Source organism: Chenopodium album, chromosome 21, assembly GCF_948465745.1.
Source record: "Chenopodium album chromosome 21, dcCheAlbu1.1, whole genome shotgun sequence".
Taxonomy (NCBI): domain Eukaryota; kingdom Viridiplantae; phylum Streptophyta; class Magnoliopsida; order Caryophyllales; family Amaranthaceae; genus Chenopodium; species Chenopodium album.
The window spans coordinates 15,071,914-15,090,048 of record NC_137854.1 but is presented as its reverse complement, the minus strand read 5'-3'; positions in this window follow the sequence as shown (position 1 = coordinate 15,090,048).

Sequence of the window (18,135 nt, the reverse complement as noted above, 5' to 3'; positions counted from 1 at the left end):
AAAAGGAGTAGTCAATTTCTTTGATTGTATATATTTCGATAAGTTCCTATAATTTTTTTCAATAATCTATGTAGAAGAACAATTATTCATCACGGGCTATGATTGTGTCTAATGTACTATATCAAATTTCAAATAAGGTAAATGTTCATTCATTTATTTTTTAATATTGAAAACAAATTAACAATTAAAATTCCAACTTCATTTGTTTTTTTTTTTGATGCAAAAGTGGGAAAACCCGAACAAGAAAAACAAACAACAAACCTAAACAACAAACCGGGGTGAGGTCACCCCAACTATGTCCTCCCAGAGAAGATTTTTTATTTCGATTGGAGGAGCATCGAAATAAACTACCCTCTCTTCAAGAACGACACCTAAATTAGCCAAACGGTCGGCTACTTTATTGCCCTCCCTAAAACAATGAAAAACTAAAACAATACTAAAAGATTTAAAAAGGTTTCTACAATTGTTCAAGATGTGATAACACTCGCCTCCTTGAAGTTGTGCATTCTTGAAAGCTTCAATACAACTTTGATTGTCCATTTGAACTATTAGCTTCTCCACCCCTTGATCAATAGCCATCTGTAACCCAATCTCCAAAGCTAGGAGCTCTTCTCTGTAAGAATTGCAGACCCCAAATCTAGCTGAAAAACCATGGATGAAACTGCCTGCTGCATCACGCAGGATACCCCCACCTTCAGCCTGTCCTGGTTCTCCTTTGGCAGACCCAGTATTAAGAGCACACCAAGTGACAGGGGGAGATTTCCACTTTACAAGTACCTCATGTCGAGGCTTTTTACCCAGGGGATTATCATGAATCGGGTCAGTACTTAGAGCATACCAAGTTTCCTCCACTCTTGCTTTAATGAAGGCTCCTGTATCTATTGGGATATCTTCATCTTTACCAAAAGCACTCAAGTTCCTCCACCTCCAAATCCACCAAAGAGTGATTGCAAAGCAAGTTGGCCATTTATCCAAGCTATCTTCCATGTTTCGAATGAACCATTCACTGAAATTTCTAGAGAAGAAATTGGGAAGGAAAGCAGAACTACCTACACTCAGCCATATTTGCCTAGCTGCAGGGCAATCACGCAGCAGGTGAGTTACTAATTCTTCCTCATCCATTGAGCAACGAGTACACCTTGGGTCTTTAGCAATTTGTCTTTTGAACCTGTTAACATTGCACAAGATTTTTTCATGAAGGCATAGCCACAAGAAACTACGGATTCGCTGCTGCACTGGTGCCTTCCAAGCTAGCTCCCACTTAGGATGTTTCTCAATCATGTCATGTTCTTTCATAATATGCATAGCATATTTGATTGAGAATTTGCCAGATTTCGATCCTTTCCAGAATCTCAAATCCTCCACCTCTGTATCTTCAATCAGTTTGTGAGACGCAATTAGCTGCAAGTAATCATTGGGAAGAATATGTGCAAAATCCTCCCACTTCCATCCTAGAATCGGATCCCACATGTCTTCAACAAGCTTACCATCCAGGTCTGATGGGATTGCAGCACTGGCAACGTCTCTCAAAGGTACATCAGACGCCCAACAGTGATCCCAAAACAGAGTTGATTTGTTCGTAAAAATGATATGTTCTATTCAAATTCATAATTTATATTTTTGTTTCTTTAGTATAGAGTTACCTCTAAACATTATCTCCAAAAATGTGTTAAGTAAATAGAAGACAAAAGGAGTTGTGCACGCATTGCGTGCGCGTCTTAACTTGTATATATAATTGTTACTTACATTATATAATTGTTACTTACATCGTGTTTTTATTTGAAATACTTTATGATTATTCGCTTATGATTTTATGTGCTATTTTTTTTCCTACAGTTTTAATTTGATCAGAGAATTAAATTCGAGCAAAAATAATTGGAAAATCAAAATACGAGTTTCTCGGCTGTTTCACGACAAACATTCAATGTGACGAAAATTATTGAACCATGTGTACTTAAGATAAGTTTTGATGAAAATTATTGAAACAAGTGTCTTTTCATTTAATGTTTTGAAAAAAAATTCTTAAAAATATAATTATTTTATTATTTTTTAGAAAGGACAATGAAGATGCAACAATGAAAGAAAATCATACAAGTCATATAGTTTAATGGGGCGAAAGGATATTTAAACTTCATAAGTATCATCCATAGTTTAGTAATTAAATTCATTAGATAGTTATTAGAAATTTTAGATTTATGCCAATAATTTATTCGTGAGGATTTTTTTTTCATATTTTTTTTGTATGGAATCATATTTGTAGCTTTTGTTATTTATTATTTATTTATTTAGCTGTTTCTTTAATTATTATTACCTAATCTATTACTATTAAATAAATTATTTATATCTAATAAACTCTTTCAACATTGTTGACCTAAAAATTATAGGAAAAGGTAATAAAATAATTTTGAAGCAATATTCAATAATTGTTTTAAAATTAGAGTGACACAAATATAAAAAAATAATAAAAAAAAGGTGACACAAAAAATGATAGTTATGAAATATAAAATGAATATACTGTACTTTGTAATTGTATTCACGTTTAATTATAGTGGTGATAAAGAAAACATATAGTAATTTGTATACAAGACTATTTTTTTTTGACAAGGTATATAAGACTATTTTAAATACCTATGTATGCTTCACCAAAACCAAAACCAAAAAAAAAAAAAAAAAAAAAAAAAAAAAACTTATGTTAGCAATCTTAGCACCGTATGTCCGTATAGAGTTTTCATGAGTTACCTAAATTTATATTATTAATTAATTGACATGATAAATTTTAATAATCTTTATAATTTTAATAAATTTAACAATTTATTATAGTGGTGATAAAGAAAACATATAGTAATTTGTATACAAGACTATTTTTTTTTGACAAGGTATATAAGACTATTTTAAATACCTATGTATGCTTCACCAAAACCAAAACCAAAAAAAAAAAAAAAAAAAAAAAAAAAACTTATGTTAGCAATCTTAGCACCGTATGTCCGTATAGAGTTTTCATGAGTTACCTAAATTTATATTATTAATTAATTGACATGATAAATTTTAATAATCTTTATAATTTTAATAAATTTAACAATTTAGATAGTGAAATACACTTTTAAAAAATATAATAATTATAATAGTATAAGTATGTCATATAATCCTAACTCATCTCTATATTGGAATATATATTTGTGAATGTCAGGCAGCCACGGGTAAGAGTTTTACTTTCTTTCTTCCTTTTTGATAATTAAATAGATTTGACTATTAAGTAGTATTTGATTGTTAAATTTACTCTCTTCAATCGTTTCATAATAAAGTTTTAAAAAATTAAAGGGTAGTAGCTAAAGGAGAATTTTATAAAATATGAAGTATGAATTTTTTTTAAAAAAAAATTACTCAAAATTTTTAAAATGAACCCGTGCATCGCACGGGCTTAACACCTAGTATTTATTATGATTACTAGTTATTTATTTAAGAAAAGTGTGAATAGTAAAAATGTCCAAATAATGCAATTAAATAAAGAGAGAAAATATTTATCAAATCATATAAAATTATTTTCGAATTAACAAATTACATAACTTTTTAATAATTATAAAAATAAATGATTTTTTTTAATAATCATTTTACCCCGGGCCTCCAAATTGTTGAAATCGGTTTGATTACAATCGATGGATATGTTTCGATAAATTTATTCTCCAGTAAACAATGTAACACAAAATCTTTCTCGACTATCAGAATAAATCGAGTCTCGTGGAAATATGGCGAACTGTGGACACTTTCAAATAAATTCATATCAATTCGGTAAGTGCTATAACAGCCACCACAATTTCAAAGAAAGGTAAAATCTTATGTCTATCTCATACTGTTAAATAGATCTCGTGAACCCCCACCACGTACTCCTAAAGAATCCCTTGTACATTTAAATAAACAACAGAGATCGTCATATAATTTAACATCAGTAGATTCAGGAAGTTTACCACGAATTTCAGCGCTGACATGATAACAAGGGCTCCTCATCTTGATGGCTCTCTGTCCTTTTATACTGTTTCAATTTTACTACCTTACATGTCCTTGGTTCTAGTTTGTTACTTATCCCTGGTTTAATCTTAGATCAGTTTATTTGAGTTTCCCGCCCTTTTCTTCTATAAAAAGTTATAGTCTTGGGTGCTTCTCTTCCACTTGTATCACTTGTACCATCTTTTGCTTAATCTTCCTCTACTTGTTTAGTTGTCAATTCTCTCAAATGTTCATCCCTCCTTCTAGCTATGCTTCTACAGTCTCATCCTTTCCTGTTAGTCATTCCAACAGTGTGCTCCAACCAGACTACCAGGGACATGTCTCTGACGACCCTAGTTCTACAGTTGGAGGTATTGCCTCACCCCCACATCAGTAGGCTGTTGGAGGTAATCATCTTCATTCTAATGCCTTTGCCCCTTTTTTAGGAAATGATACTGTTGAAATTTCTAAGGGTGACCTCCCAAGTCACCCTTAATAGAGTTTTTAGCTGATGGAAAGTTAATATCACTCCTTGTCCTGATGATGAGATCTCTAGAGTATAATGGAGTCTAAATGTTTGATTGGTAAGATCTTTGGTGATATAATTCCTCTTAGAATTATAGAAGGTAAAATTAGAAAAATCTGGGCTTTAAAAGGTGATATTTCAGTTCATGCTATGGGTAATGAGTGGTATCTTATTGAATTTAATAACAATGAAGATTTGTCTTTGGTTTGGGAGGGTAGACCTTGGTTTGTTCAAGGTCTAAACTTTGTTCTTGAAAAGTAGGATCCTGATTTCTGTCATATAAATCAATGGGTGAAGTTACACTTGTTTCCTATCCATTTCTGGTCTGATAAAAGTCTCTCTGGGTTATTGTCTCATGTAGGTCAATATATTAAGATGGATTATTACGCTAAATTCAGAAAGAAAAAAAAAAGGTTAGATTTGCAAAAGCTTTGGTCAATATCTCTGTTGTGAACCTAATTCCGGGGTCTTTTCTTTTTAAACTTCCTTACGGGGTTAGGCAAATTCATTTGAACTATAAGGTGCAATCTTCTATGCACATGATGATTGAGAAATTAAATTTGGGGAAAGGAGACCCTTCTAATCCTTTTTTCTCAAGGTACTCCTCATCAGCCTATTCAAGGTCAATGGATTAAGGTTACACCAATTAAGATATCTACTCCTTTTGTTAAGTCTAGGAGGCCTTTTGCTAGAGCTTTTAAAGCTGGAACTACCACTAAATCTCCAATTGTGCTACCTGTTCTGGCCACTACCTCTTCAGGGCCTAAGGAGGTTGATGTTCCAAAGATGATGCCTATAGACTATTGATGCAGCATAGTTTTCTGTTTTCTTTGTACTTATGTACGTAGTTTCTCTACTAGCCTCTCATTATTTCCCATGTATAGCGGATCTAGTGGTACTTCTTGTTTTTGTGTTGCTCACCTATGTCAGGTTTATGAACATAATAAAATATTCACTAGTTTCACTTTATAGCCAATTTTTCTCTATTGATTTGATTTATTGGTTTCCACTCTTAATTTCCTATTGGAGACCTTCAGCTCCACTGAAGCATCAGCTTTAGTTAGTCTATTGTTTGCCTTTTTGGTTATCTCTTTCAACATTCCCTTTCTTAGATGGCATGTTGTCATTTTTTTGTCTGTTTAAGGTACATGGTAAACCGTTATATATGTAGCTACTACACTTGATTTATTCTGCTCCTACTTATAATTTTACATGGTTGTTTAGACATTTTGGTTGTCTTAAAATGGAACTGCAGTCATTTTGTTTTTTACTGGACACTTTTTTTAATTCTACAAATGCTTTCAGCACACATAATTGTCTTTTCTTATGGGTTTTGTTTTCATTATGCATGTACCTTTTGATTAGCTTCTCTTTTAAGACTTTTAACAATTTTTTCCCTGCCACTCTTTGGACCCTGTCCTCTTGGAGCACCTATGACATTTCTTTGAATACTCTTTCATACCCTTTTCTTCTTTTAATTTCAGTTTTTATTCAGACTTTGTGTGTTTTCATATTTTTTGTTTTTATATGCAGATTAGCCGGGTTTGGATGCTCTCATGAGACTTTGTTCGTTGCCTTTAGTTTACAACTACATTCCCACGTGTAGGGAGCTAGTGCAGGTTCTGGTATATTCTCAATGCCAAGTTTCACCTAGCTTCGTTTATCTTGTTTGTTATATATACTTTGGCTTAGGAGTTGGCGCTTTACTTTCTTATTCAATTTGCTTAGTTTGTTGTCACAACTTCTTTTCTTTTGGCATCTTTAGTTGGCCTCTTTTATGCATATTACATTGTACTCTATTGCAGTCTTTACTTTGGCTATCTCTTTTTGGTTGGTTGTATGCATGCTACGATAGATCTTTTTCACTATATTTCCTGTACTTATTGCTGTAATGTAAGCTATCAGGCTAGCCTATCAAGGCCATTGACCATGTATTTTGGATACAATTGTGACATTCTTTTTGAAAATTCGAAAGTTCAGTATTCTTTTTGTCAAATTGTTCAATGAATAGTCCACGAATAATGAGTTGGAATATATGTGGAGCTAAGAAGTCCCAACCTATAAGTGAACTTATTTTTATTCAGAAAATTTTTTTTTAAAAAAAATTACTCAAAATTTTTAAAATGAACCCGTGCATCGCACGGGCTTAACACCTAGTATTTATTATGATTACTAGTTATTTATTTAAGAAAAGTGTGAATAGTAAAAATGTCCAAATAATGCAATTAAATAAAGAGAGAAAATATTTATCAAATCATATAAAATTATTTTCGAATTAACAAATTACATAACTTTTTAATAATTATAAAAATAAATGATTTTTTTAATAATCATTTTACCCCGGGCCTCCAAATTGTTGAAATCGGTTTGATTACAATCGATGGATATGTTTCGATAAATTTATTCTCCAGTAAACAATGTAACACAAAATCTTTCTCGACTATCAGAATAAATTGAGTCTCGTGGAAATATGGCGAACTGTGGACACTTTCAAATAAATTCATATCAATTCGGTAAGTGCTATAACAGCCACCACAATTTCAAAGAAAGGTAAAATCTTATGTCTATCTCATACTAAATGTATTAATGTACATATTATTAGTTTTTCTCATCGGTTAGCCCATCTTCGTGTTACTGATAACACATCAAATTTTGTTTTTGAATTATTTGGTATTTACGCCTTGGCCCAAGAAAGTCAATAGATGGATTTTTGGAACCCTTTTTCCCAGCTTGTTAAATCTTGTTCGCTTCCTTGATGTATAATAGGTGATTATAATGAGATACTGTGTTTGGCAGACAAGAAAGGAGGCGTTTCGCCTTTACCTCATAGGTGTTTAAAATTGCAAAATTTTGTACAAATTACGCAAGCCATTGACATTCGTCCTATTGGTATGGCATTTTCTTGGAAAAAACAAATTCATACACATTTAGTGTATGAACGTTTAGATAGATGCTTAACTAGCCAAAGTTGGGCACTGCAATATCCTCATGCAGCTTTGTCTTATGAATCTTTCACATGTTCTGATCATAGCCCAATTTCTCTACATCTCCAAAATGGAGGTCTGAAAAAGATATCTGTAATACCCCGTATTTTTATACGTATTTTATTTAAAGTATGTATTTTATAAAATATTTAAATAGTTATAATCATTTTAATTAAAGCATTTTAATTAATATTATTATAAAAGGAAAGTTTATTTAATTATTTTTATTTAAAAGATGGGGTTTTATTTTAAGAAAGTTTAATTTTTAACAAGTTTTATTTGGGAAGGGATTAGGAAAACTAAAAGAGGAAAGTTTTGGGTAAAAGGGTTGGTAGAGAAGGGGTATAAATATCCCACTTATGAGGCAAATCAACTTTGCCCAAAGTGGAGAAAACCCAAGGTAAACTTCTCCCCTTTTCTCCTTACTTTTCTTTCTTTTTTTTTTCTTCCTCTTCCCCTTCCCCTATGCACGGCCGGCCACCACCACCACCGCACACGTGGCCGGACCACCACCGCACACCATCACAAGCCACCAGCACACGGCCAACAACTGCGGCGGCAGGCGGCAGTAGCCCAACCTTGCCGCGGTGGCTGCTGCTGCTGTGGATAGCTCTCGAAAAAAAAAATTTAATCTTTCTTCCTCTATTTTAATCCATGCTTAGATCTAGTTATAAATTATGAGTTTTGGGACTAATTTTGATATTTGAATGTTGTAATTATATTAATAAATTTTCAGATTTAGTTTTTAATTAAAAAGCCACAATTTTTGAAACCCTAGGTTCTTGATTTATGAAATTATGAAAGTATATGATGTATTAATGGTTAGATCTTCAATTTAAGTGCTTTAAGACTAAATTACGGCAAGTTTTAATTAGAAATAAAGTGCAGGAATTTTATGTAGAACCCTAAATATTATGTTTTTAAAGGAAATTTAAATTACCCATTAAGGGGGACTTATTTATGGTGCTTTAAATGTAATTTTAGCTTATTCTAATTAATTTATGAGGGGTTTTAAAATAGTATATACTAGATGTAAGCCCGTGCGATCCACGGTTCTAATAAATTATTTTATTTAATTTAAAATTTAGTATAATTATGAAGATCATTCATTAAATATATGGATAAAATTTCTAATATCATAAGATAATTTTTTAATTTTAACACTAAAGTTATCTTTTGTTGTTTTATTTATTTTATATGACGCTTAAATTTAAAATCTCAAACCTTATTCACTATTTTGCTTACGTGACAATTTAAATTTTTAATTCATAAAATAACTGACAAATCTGTTTTTTTTTTTTTTTTTATTGATTCAAAATAAGTATTTTTCCTATGCGTTTATTTAATATACTCTTTCTGTTTAAAATGTTAGTCTCATTTATAATCGTTTAACTGTTAAATATTATGGGAAATTAGTCATATGAGATTAAGTTTTATTCATCTCAGTCTTTTGGCTATGCGTTTATTTAATATACTCGTTCTGTTTAAAATATTAGTCTCATTTATAATCATTTAACTATTAAAAATTATGGGAACACTACTACAAAATGCGTGGAATCTCGACGCTATAGCCTCGACGCTGGTGGGTAGCCGTCAAAGTAAAATTATATATCCCGTGGTTTGGCGACGCTTTTCTAGGTCGAACTAATTTCTAGACTTGGAAAAGCGTCGAGATTTACTGATATATCACATGTCCTTCACGTGAGATATTAGATAAGCTCATAAGCTGCACTCAAATCCAAAGAAAAGGAAGATGATAAACTACCGATTTCACAAAAAAAAAAAAAAAAAAAACTACCGATTTCAACACTGTTGAAAAATCCCTCATTTCTACTAGATCTACTGTCCACCGCCGCAAATCCAAATTGTGTATCTGGTTTGAAATCTTCTTGCTTGATGATTTGAATATATGATAGATGTATCAATTTCTTCAACGACTGGCCTATTGTCATACAGATTTCAGGTATTATCTTATTACTGTTTAGATTTCGATTTTAGTGTTTTAATTTCTTACTTTTTTCTTCTGATAAATCTCTCCTAATTTGTCATGAATGAAGAAGAGATGAAGAAACGAGTAATGGATTGTGAATTCGCTGTCATGAAGTAGTCAATTCTCACCTTTGCATACGAGTATATTCTCTCCTTTAGATTACTATTTTTCAAACTGTTTGAGTATAAATTTCATCGATTTCTAATGATTTAGGTTTGATTTTGTTTGTTTTGGCGATTTAGGGTTTGAGAATTTTGTTGTTAATTAATTGATAAATCAATTGGGTAAAATTGCCGTGAAGAAAACATTTTTTTATTTTTTTTTTGAAAACAATCGATTAAGATCTGATTTAGTAGCAAGTTTTTCATTTTAATTTTGTATAAATTGTGTTCTTTTAGTTTATCTTGTGCAAAATATGTTATATCAGTTATCATATATAACAATCATTATGGTGAAGGTTATGCTATGAAATTGTATATATTTGCTCTTGCATTTGTCTGTTGAAATCACCTTTTTTAGGATCAAGTGTATGTATTGATGTTGTGCTTTGCTTGGAACCCATGATACTGAAGAAATTGGAAGAATATGGAGAAAATGGACTTTTGAGAAATATTAGTTCCCTTTTCGGTGGGTCTAAGTAATCTCTATTCTCTTTGTTAATTATTGGTTTGGCTATCTCATATAGCATAATGTTTCCTCATTAGGATTACTACTTTTTAGGTCAGCACCTTTTGTAACTAGTATTGTGGACGTTAAGATTTTGTATCAGCACTCTCGTCATGCAAAGGTTTTTAGATGGAGTGTAATTATCTTGTGAACTCTTGGTCTTAATTAAAAAGGTTACGTTATTGGAATGTATACAAGCAATGGAGCAAGAAGTATTTGTGTTGTGTGCTTGTTGCCCTGTGGGTTTTATTTGTTACTTGTTAGTTGTTATTGTGACTACAACCTTTTTTCTGGTCCCTCAATCTCCTCACTCTGTGTTACAAGTACTTATTTTATTAATAAATTAGAACACACAATATGAACTTTTTCTTCATTGTTGAACCTTGTCAACTCAAGTGCCTATACTCTAAAGCATTAATTAATGATGAAAAAGAATCTTACAACAATTGTGTGAATGAATGAAATTTATAGTATTATAGCTCTCTTATTCAATAGCAATACAAGCATGAGTTGACTTACCAAACATTATTACGATCTAACTAAATGCTGACATGTTTAAGTCTGCATAACTAACCTCAATTTTCAGTTACATGAGCTTTTATTCTCTACTTGGATGGAATTGAATTAAGGACTACTGTCTGATATGGCTGACCACATAATTCTAATTCCCTGCAGTACTTAAACTTTTGGCATGCCTTATTTGCATATTCTAGAGTGAGTATATTTCTTTCTTTCATAGAATTTTAAGCTCAGAAATATGACCTCGTAGCTATTAATAAATTTTGTTTAGGCTTGTCTAATGCCTTATCAGCTAGCAATGAAGTGATTGTTGTGCACCTATCAAGTTTTAAAGGTTCACAACTGGTTGACATAACTGAAGTCTTTGCAAGAGCAGAAGAGTTTCTGTCATGAAGCAAAATGTGAAGGGCTTGTTGGAGCACTATCAGGTCATGAAACACCACCCATTGAAGAGAAGATTGCCTCATCTAAGAGAAGTACTCCTAATTTTCAAATTTTCTTTAGTCTTGTTTATTTATGTTTATTTTCTGGAATTGAAATGATGTTTTCCCTATGTTTTAGGCCCTAAAGAAATTAGTGCAACTCGTGTCCCGGGACAGCCTAATAGTTTTGAGTCTAACACAAAGCCTGGAGGACCTCTAGGAATCTGGTCAGTTTCTGATGAGAAATCGGCTTCTTCTAGGCCATGTGCACACAAATCTCCATCAGCATCTACACATGTTGTTGACTTATGTAGTTCTGATGATGATGGCGAACTACCTTCATCAAAGGGACTTAAAAGGAAGCTCTCAACATCTGAATTCATATGGTTAGTCATGAGTGCTCTTATTTTTCCTCTTTGGATACTACATCAGGTCAGCCAACCTCTTAGCTATACTTGAGTTATTTTTAGAAATGGTTTGGGTGAATCTGGATAAGTTATTGAGCATTTGCAATTTCACTACATTATGAAACTAATTTTTTTCCATTTTCTATCTGAATTTTGCATGCTATGTGCATATATTTTCTTATAAACTGGCTAATTTTCTCGTCCTTGCTTATAAGCTAATCTTCCCTCCATTTTGTCGAGTATTATGACTTAGTATCTAACTATCTAATACTAATTTGAGTTGAAACTTTGAAGGGATGTCCTGTAGTTTTATTGCTTGTAGCTAAGAGATATCTTGGGTATGAACGGTCAATGGATGGGGTCAAAACTAGTTCGATATCTTGGGTTAAACACTTGAACATATAATAAAAGGCATCTTTTAGGTATTGCCTGTCTCTGCAGAACGTGGGATCAAAGGATTAGTTTAAGCTATTCGAACCATTTAGAGAGCTGGATATCTTGCTGACGAAGTTCTTACATTTGTTCAATGAGAGAATTTATTTTATTTCTTATTTTCTTTTCTTTCATGGAGGATGTTAAGGTCAACATGGATTGTAGTTTTAATTTGTAGATTGTTGTTGTTGTACCTCTGGATATCATGCTAGGACCAAATTAAATGATCATGCATATGATACCTGATGTAATTATCAGCTAACATTCTACTGTAATTTTCTGTTAGTTTGATATTTGCCTAATGTTGATTTAACAATTTTTCTGTACTCTTACATGCAGAAGTACATTGTTGTCGATAATTTTAGCTGTGTTTCTGTTTGAGATAGCTAGTCCAGCAAAAGGTTCAGAAAACAACTTCTATTTGCAGCCCCTGATGTACGATGCCAAGGTCAATGATCTGATCATGGTTGGCCAATCGTGGAGGCTTGTCACACCAATTTTAGAGATACATAAAAAATGTATTTGTACTTTTCTTTTATCATTTTGGCTTAGATAAAAAACATGTCAGAATATAATTGTTTTTGGCACTGTATTGTACATATACCAAGTTGTACGAACTTCTTTGATTATGAATAAAATTGAATTTAAATAAATTTTTCTTTTATATTTTTTTCAAATATGATACTTGCTAGCTATATTAAGTTCCAATGATTGAATTAAATTTTAATTCTGCCGGAAAAATATTCTCTACATTGAATACATTTATAAATTGTATGGACCAGAATAAGTGTCGCTTAATTTAAAAATATGGACAGAAAAAAGCGTCGAAAAATATAGGACAACTAATATATGAATATAAGGACACAATAAAGTGTCGCAATTTTATGATTATAGACAAGAAAAAGCGTCGCCAAACCTGAGAAAGTGCTCGAACTAATCCAAGTTTCGACGCTTCATATAGACATTTGGACAACAAAAAGCGTCGAGAATTGCGACGCTTTTTAGCGTCCAGTAAATTTCTCGACTCACGCTTTTTCGACGCTTTTTAGCAGCGTCGAGAAATAATTTTGCGACGCGTTTTAGCGTCGAAAAAAGGCCTAAAAAGCGTCCAAAAAATACGCTTTTTGTAGTAGTGGAAATCAGTCATATGAGATTTAGTTCTATTCTTCACGATGAGTACATTATTAAAATCAAACTTTTATAATATTTGCTAGGGAGAGATTAAAAATATTTGCGATAAAAAATTTGCATCCATATAGATAATTATTACTTAGTGTTTTTTTTATTTTTTATTTTTTTATCTATTTATTTTTTTATTTTTAAAGAGAAGATAATTATTGGTTTTTGAAATTAATTTGTAAATTTTAATTATTTTCTATTCGTTGTTTTTACCTATGTGTCAAAATTCTTAAATCTTATTCGTCACTTTTGCTTAGGTGGCGAGTAAATTTTTTAATTCTAAAATAAATTATTAATCTAATTTTAATTATTAATCTAAAATAAATTAATAATCTAATCTTATGTGCGTTCCGAATGCTCTCCAAAAATGCCTACTATATTTATATATATTAGATATTTGATATTAGATTAATCGAATATTTAGATAAAACCATTAATTTTATAAAATAATTTTTATATCCCATGATTTTATATATAAAAAATCACACAAAAAATAATGTTGTAATTACACATTTAATCATTAAGTATTCCAAATAAACACAATGTAAACAATAATCACAAATATACATTTAAACATGAATTTTAAAAATTAAGCTAAAAAATAACCCATTCATTGATGACCTAATAAAACTGACACAATTCATTTGATGTTGTTTTGTATTGATATCAAATTTTGTTGATGGAGCATGATGCGTCAATTTATAGTGATAAATATCACAAATTTTGATTTAATTATAATTAAAGAATAATTTTTATTTACTATCACAAACACCATCAAAATTTATCTTATAATGGTAGATATAAATCCTATATCTAAAGATGATTTTTTTTAAGATAATAGTTAGTTTATTAAATATATTGAATCCTAAAAAATCATTATTCGTTGTTTTTACCTACGTGGCAAAATTCTTAAATCTCATTCGTCACTTTTGTTTAGGTGGCAAGTGAATTTTTTAATTCAAAAATAAAATAAATCTAATTTTTAATTGGTCGAAAAGATACCTTTGCTTATGTGGCGCTTCGAATGCTCTCCAAAAATGCCTACTTTATTTATATATATTAGATTGCTGGAAATTTGTTTAGAGTGGACTTTAATCCTCTATTATAATTTTAATGTGTAGGAGACTTTGAAGTGATCAATTTTTACTACTCGTGGCGTTTTTAAGATCATATTCAAGGTACGTTCGCGTACTTAGCATATTTTGATGATGTAGAATCATGCTAGGCTTAATTTCAATAAATTACAAGTAGTATCATGCTAAGGTTCATGTATTGAATTGTGAATTATTGGTGTTGGTGATTGAATTGTGAAGCATGAATTATTTGTGATAATTTATGGATTGGAAATTATATTTTGGCATGAGTATATGGACTACATATTTATTTATGGCATGATAGAGAGCATGTTTAATTAAACTAATTGTTTAATTATGATTAGAATATTGAAAAGGAATTTTATTATAGTCCATATAATTTTTATTGATGCATTAAGCATGAGGAAAGAGCTATATAAGTGTCTATGTACACAAGGAATAAATAGTATGTTGGTGCCTTTGTGTACTTAAGGTGTTTTTAACACCGAGGGATAGGATTGTTGGCACTTTATGCGTTTAAGGTGTCTTTGACACTAAGGTAGAATTAAAAAGGGTTCAACATTAAATATTATGTGGTCATTAAATATTCAAGAATTAAATTGGTATGTTTGAGTGATTGAATTATTATTGATGATTGAATTGTTATGCTTTGAGAATCATCACCAAGTCTAATAATATGTAAATAACGTAAAGTGAAAGAAATTACGCACCAAAACTCTTGGAACGTATATACCTTGAGTATGAACAATGGGGGGAGTTATGGGGTTTTATATTTAACCATAACTTCTAATGGAGTACAGGACGCTGTATATTCCTTTTTATTATTATTATGCGCTGGAATTCCGCCACCAATGTGTGACATAGGTGTTGCTAGCACGATTAGCTCCCGTGTCAGTTAACCTCAATTTATTGAGGGAGGTTTAGGAGGAAACCCGTTCGATGCGTAATCAACGCTAAATGAATTATTTAGTGTCCAATTAAAGTGTCTCGTTCATTGTTGTGTGTGTTTGTAAACAGGTGCAATGAGGTAAGTATGTGTGGTGTTAGGAGTTGCATGTTAGTGTGCTTATTTACGCTTTTGTACTCAGCTTTGCTGATTGTGTGTGTTGTTTGTGTCTGGCTATGTCTTTATCTTGGCCCTACGATGATCCATTTTAATGGAGGGTAGTGGGGGCAAGTAGAGATACTCTTTTCAGGTATTGAGGCATGTTCATGATGGGGCATGAGTGAAGAGAGAATCATGCTAGTTTCCATTAGGATGTGTAGTAATTATGCTTTGGATGTTTTATTTTATTACTTGTTGGACTAACACAATTATTTGATCGTTCGGTATTGAATAAGGGCCCTAAGTGGTTCCAAGTTGTAGTGGATTTTATTTAACTTTGGTTTTGTTGAATTACAACTTTACTTTCGTTAGTTTGGTTTTTAAATGGTGTTATTTATTTAGTTTTGGCTTTCAAGTCTTCCGCTGTGTATCTTTGATAGTTGCCTTAGCCGTTTTCACGGTGGCGGTAATGTCTTAGATATTCCTAAAACGTATTTTAAAAAGGGGAAAGTGTATTTTAAAGGAAAGGAATTTCTAGGGTGTTACAATATCATCTTTTTGTTTTCAAAACGCTTGGACTCTGGATTCAGCGGCTTATGATATAGTCTCAAAGAATTGGGCACATAGATTAACTGGTTCCAGGTTCTTTTGCATAACTCCGAATTTGACTCGGATAAAAACTGATCTCAAGCGTTGGAATTTTAAAAAATATGGTAATATCCAGTCAAAATTGGTCACTAATCAGGAAAAACTAAAGAATGCAGAGGAACAACTACAAGCTTTCCCCTCTAAGGTGCACATTAAACAACATTTACTGTGTCTCCTAAAGCAAAGGGAAAAATTACTGTTGTTTGGCAAGAAATATTGGGGAAAACTAGCTCGTAAATCTTGGTTAACTCAAGGAGATAGAAATTCTCGATATTTTCATGACACGATGAAATATCGAAAACATCGATCTCAAATTTTTAAATTACAGGATGATGCAGATGTTTGGGTAGATTCTCCTACATAAATTACTCAACTATTTTTTGAGGAATTTTCCAAACGTTTTAAATCAGAGCATAATTACTCAAGACCTATATCTATACCATGGATTCATCGTGTTATCTCTCTCTTAGATAATACTGACTTAACCAGCCCTTTTTCTGATGATGAAATCAAAGCTGCTTTCTTTGATATGTGCCCTTATAAAGCTCCTGGGTCTGAAGGATTGTGTAGACACCTAAAAATGTCTCCCCAAAACCAAACCTGATGATGAACAACCTTTCACCGCCATTATTGGCCGGGTTGAGTATTTAATCTTTGGAGTGCTTAAATCCATGTTCCATTCATTAAATTTTATAAACCAATCCAATTCATAGCCCATTTTCCCAAACCATAACTTATTTTCCTCATTTCGTGCCTTTAAACCCAAAATAATTCATTTCGTGTCCTTTAAAATCATTAATTTCGTGTTCTTTTTATAAAAACGTTTAATCTAGTTTATTTTGGTCCATAATCTGGGTCCAATTGTTAAATATTTGGATGGGGCTTGAAAAGAGCTTTCCAACGATGTATTATAAGCCCAAATCCGAGTTATAACGAATAAGTTATGGCCAAAATACTAAACTGGGTCTAAACCGAACCTAAGCGCACCTTACCTACGACCCAATGATCATGCGGAGGGTCCAAAGGATTTAATCTCATTCCTAAACCAATTAGGATTAATTGGAAGCTTCTATAAGTTTCTAAAATATCCTAATTATCCTTTTTGAAAAGATAAGATTAAAGAGTTTGAAATAGAATAAAACTCCTCTAGTAATTCTATTCGAATTGAAAGACGTTCAAAGATTGACAGATATTATTTTCGTTCCTCACTGTTTTTATTTGATTTTTATATGGTTGAATAGCTATTGAAATTATATTTCCAATTATATATTATAATATTAATTCCGAGCTATAACGAAAAAGATATAAAAGAAATACGAAACTCTATCCAAAACTGACTCCGTCCCACTATTTCGGCCATATCTTTTATTCTACAAAATATTTTAATCTGATTCCAATTGGGTTAGAAAGTAGACTTCAAGAGCTTTCCAGAGATATCTTATTCATCTTATTCCGATTTCTGGATCAAAAGATGTGATAAAAACAAAAACCGCAAAAACTGCTGTCTATCGCAAGAGTTTTATCCGATTCGAATTCTTATCTTTTTTTGATTCGACCCCCTCTTTTTTCCCTATAAATAGAGGTCATATCTCCTCTTTTTCAATCATCAACAAGCTTGATCATTAAATCCTTCTCTCTTCCTCTCATCTACACCAAAAATCATTCTCTCTCCCTACACTAAATATCATTCTCTCGCTCTAGCCTAAACTCTAGCCACCCTATTCTCTCTTTTTATATCCCTTAAACACTCTAAGGAGTCCATACGATACCCGAAATTCTATACTTAAACCAAGGCGTGAAAGGTAGAATTAACTGAGGGTTTGGACCAAATCAACTCTACCATTTATTTAATTTAATTTACATTTGATTTATATTTATTGAAGTTACTAACAATTTATTCATGATGTAGCAATTTAAAGGAACGCGTGGAGTATGAGTAATTAATTTAATTACTTATATTATTATTGCTAGTATCATGATTAGGTTTATTTTTATTTGATTTGGCTAACACTATTATTGTTAGATTGCTTCCAATATTAATGTTTGTTCTATTATTATTATGATCACCATATTGCATGTTTAAAGGGAATATGTAATTGAATATCATGCTTAATAAGTTAATTTGGACGACCGGTTTAGGTTCCTTTTTAATCTTGTTATTTAATCAAGTGATCACCAATATTATAGAATTATGTGTTGCATTAATATTCAACCAATTTAGCTTAATAATAGTTTGGAGCAA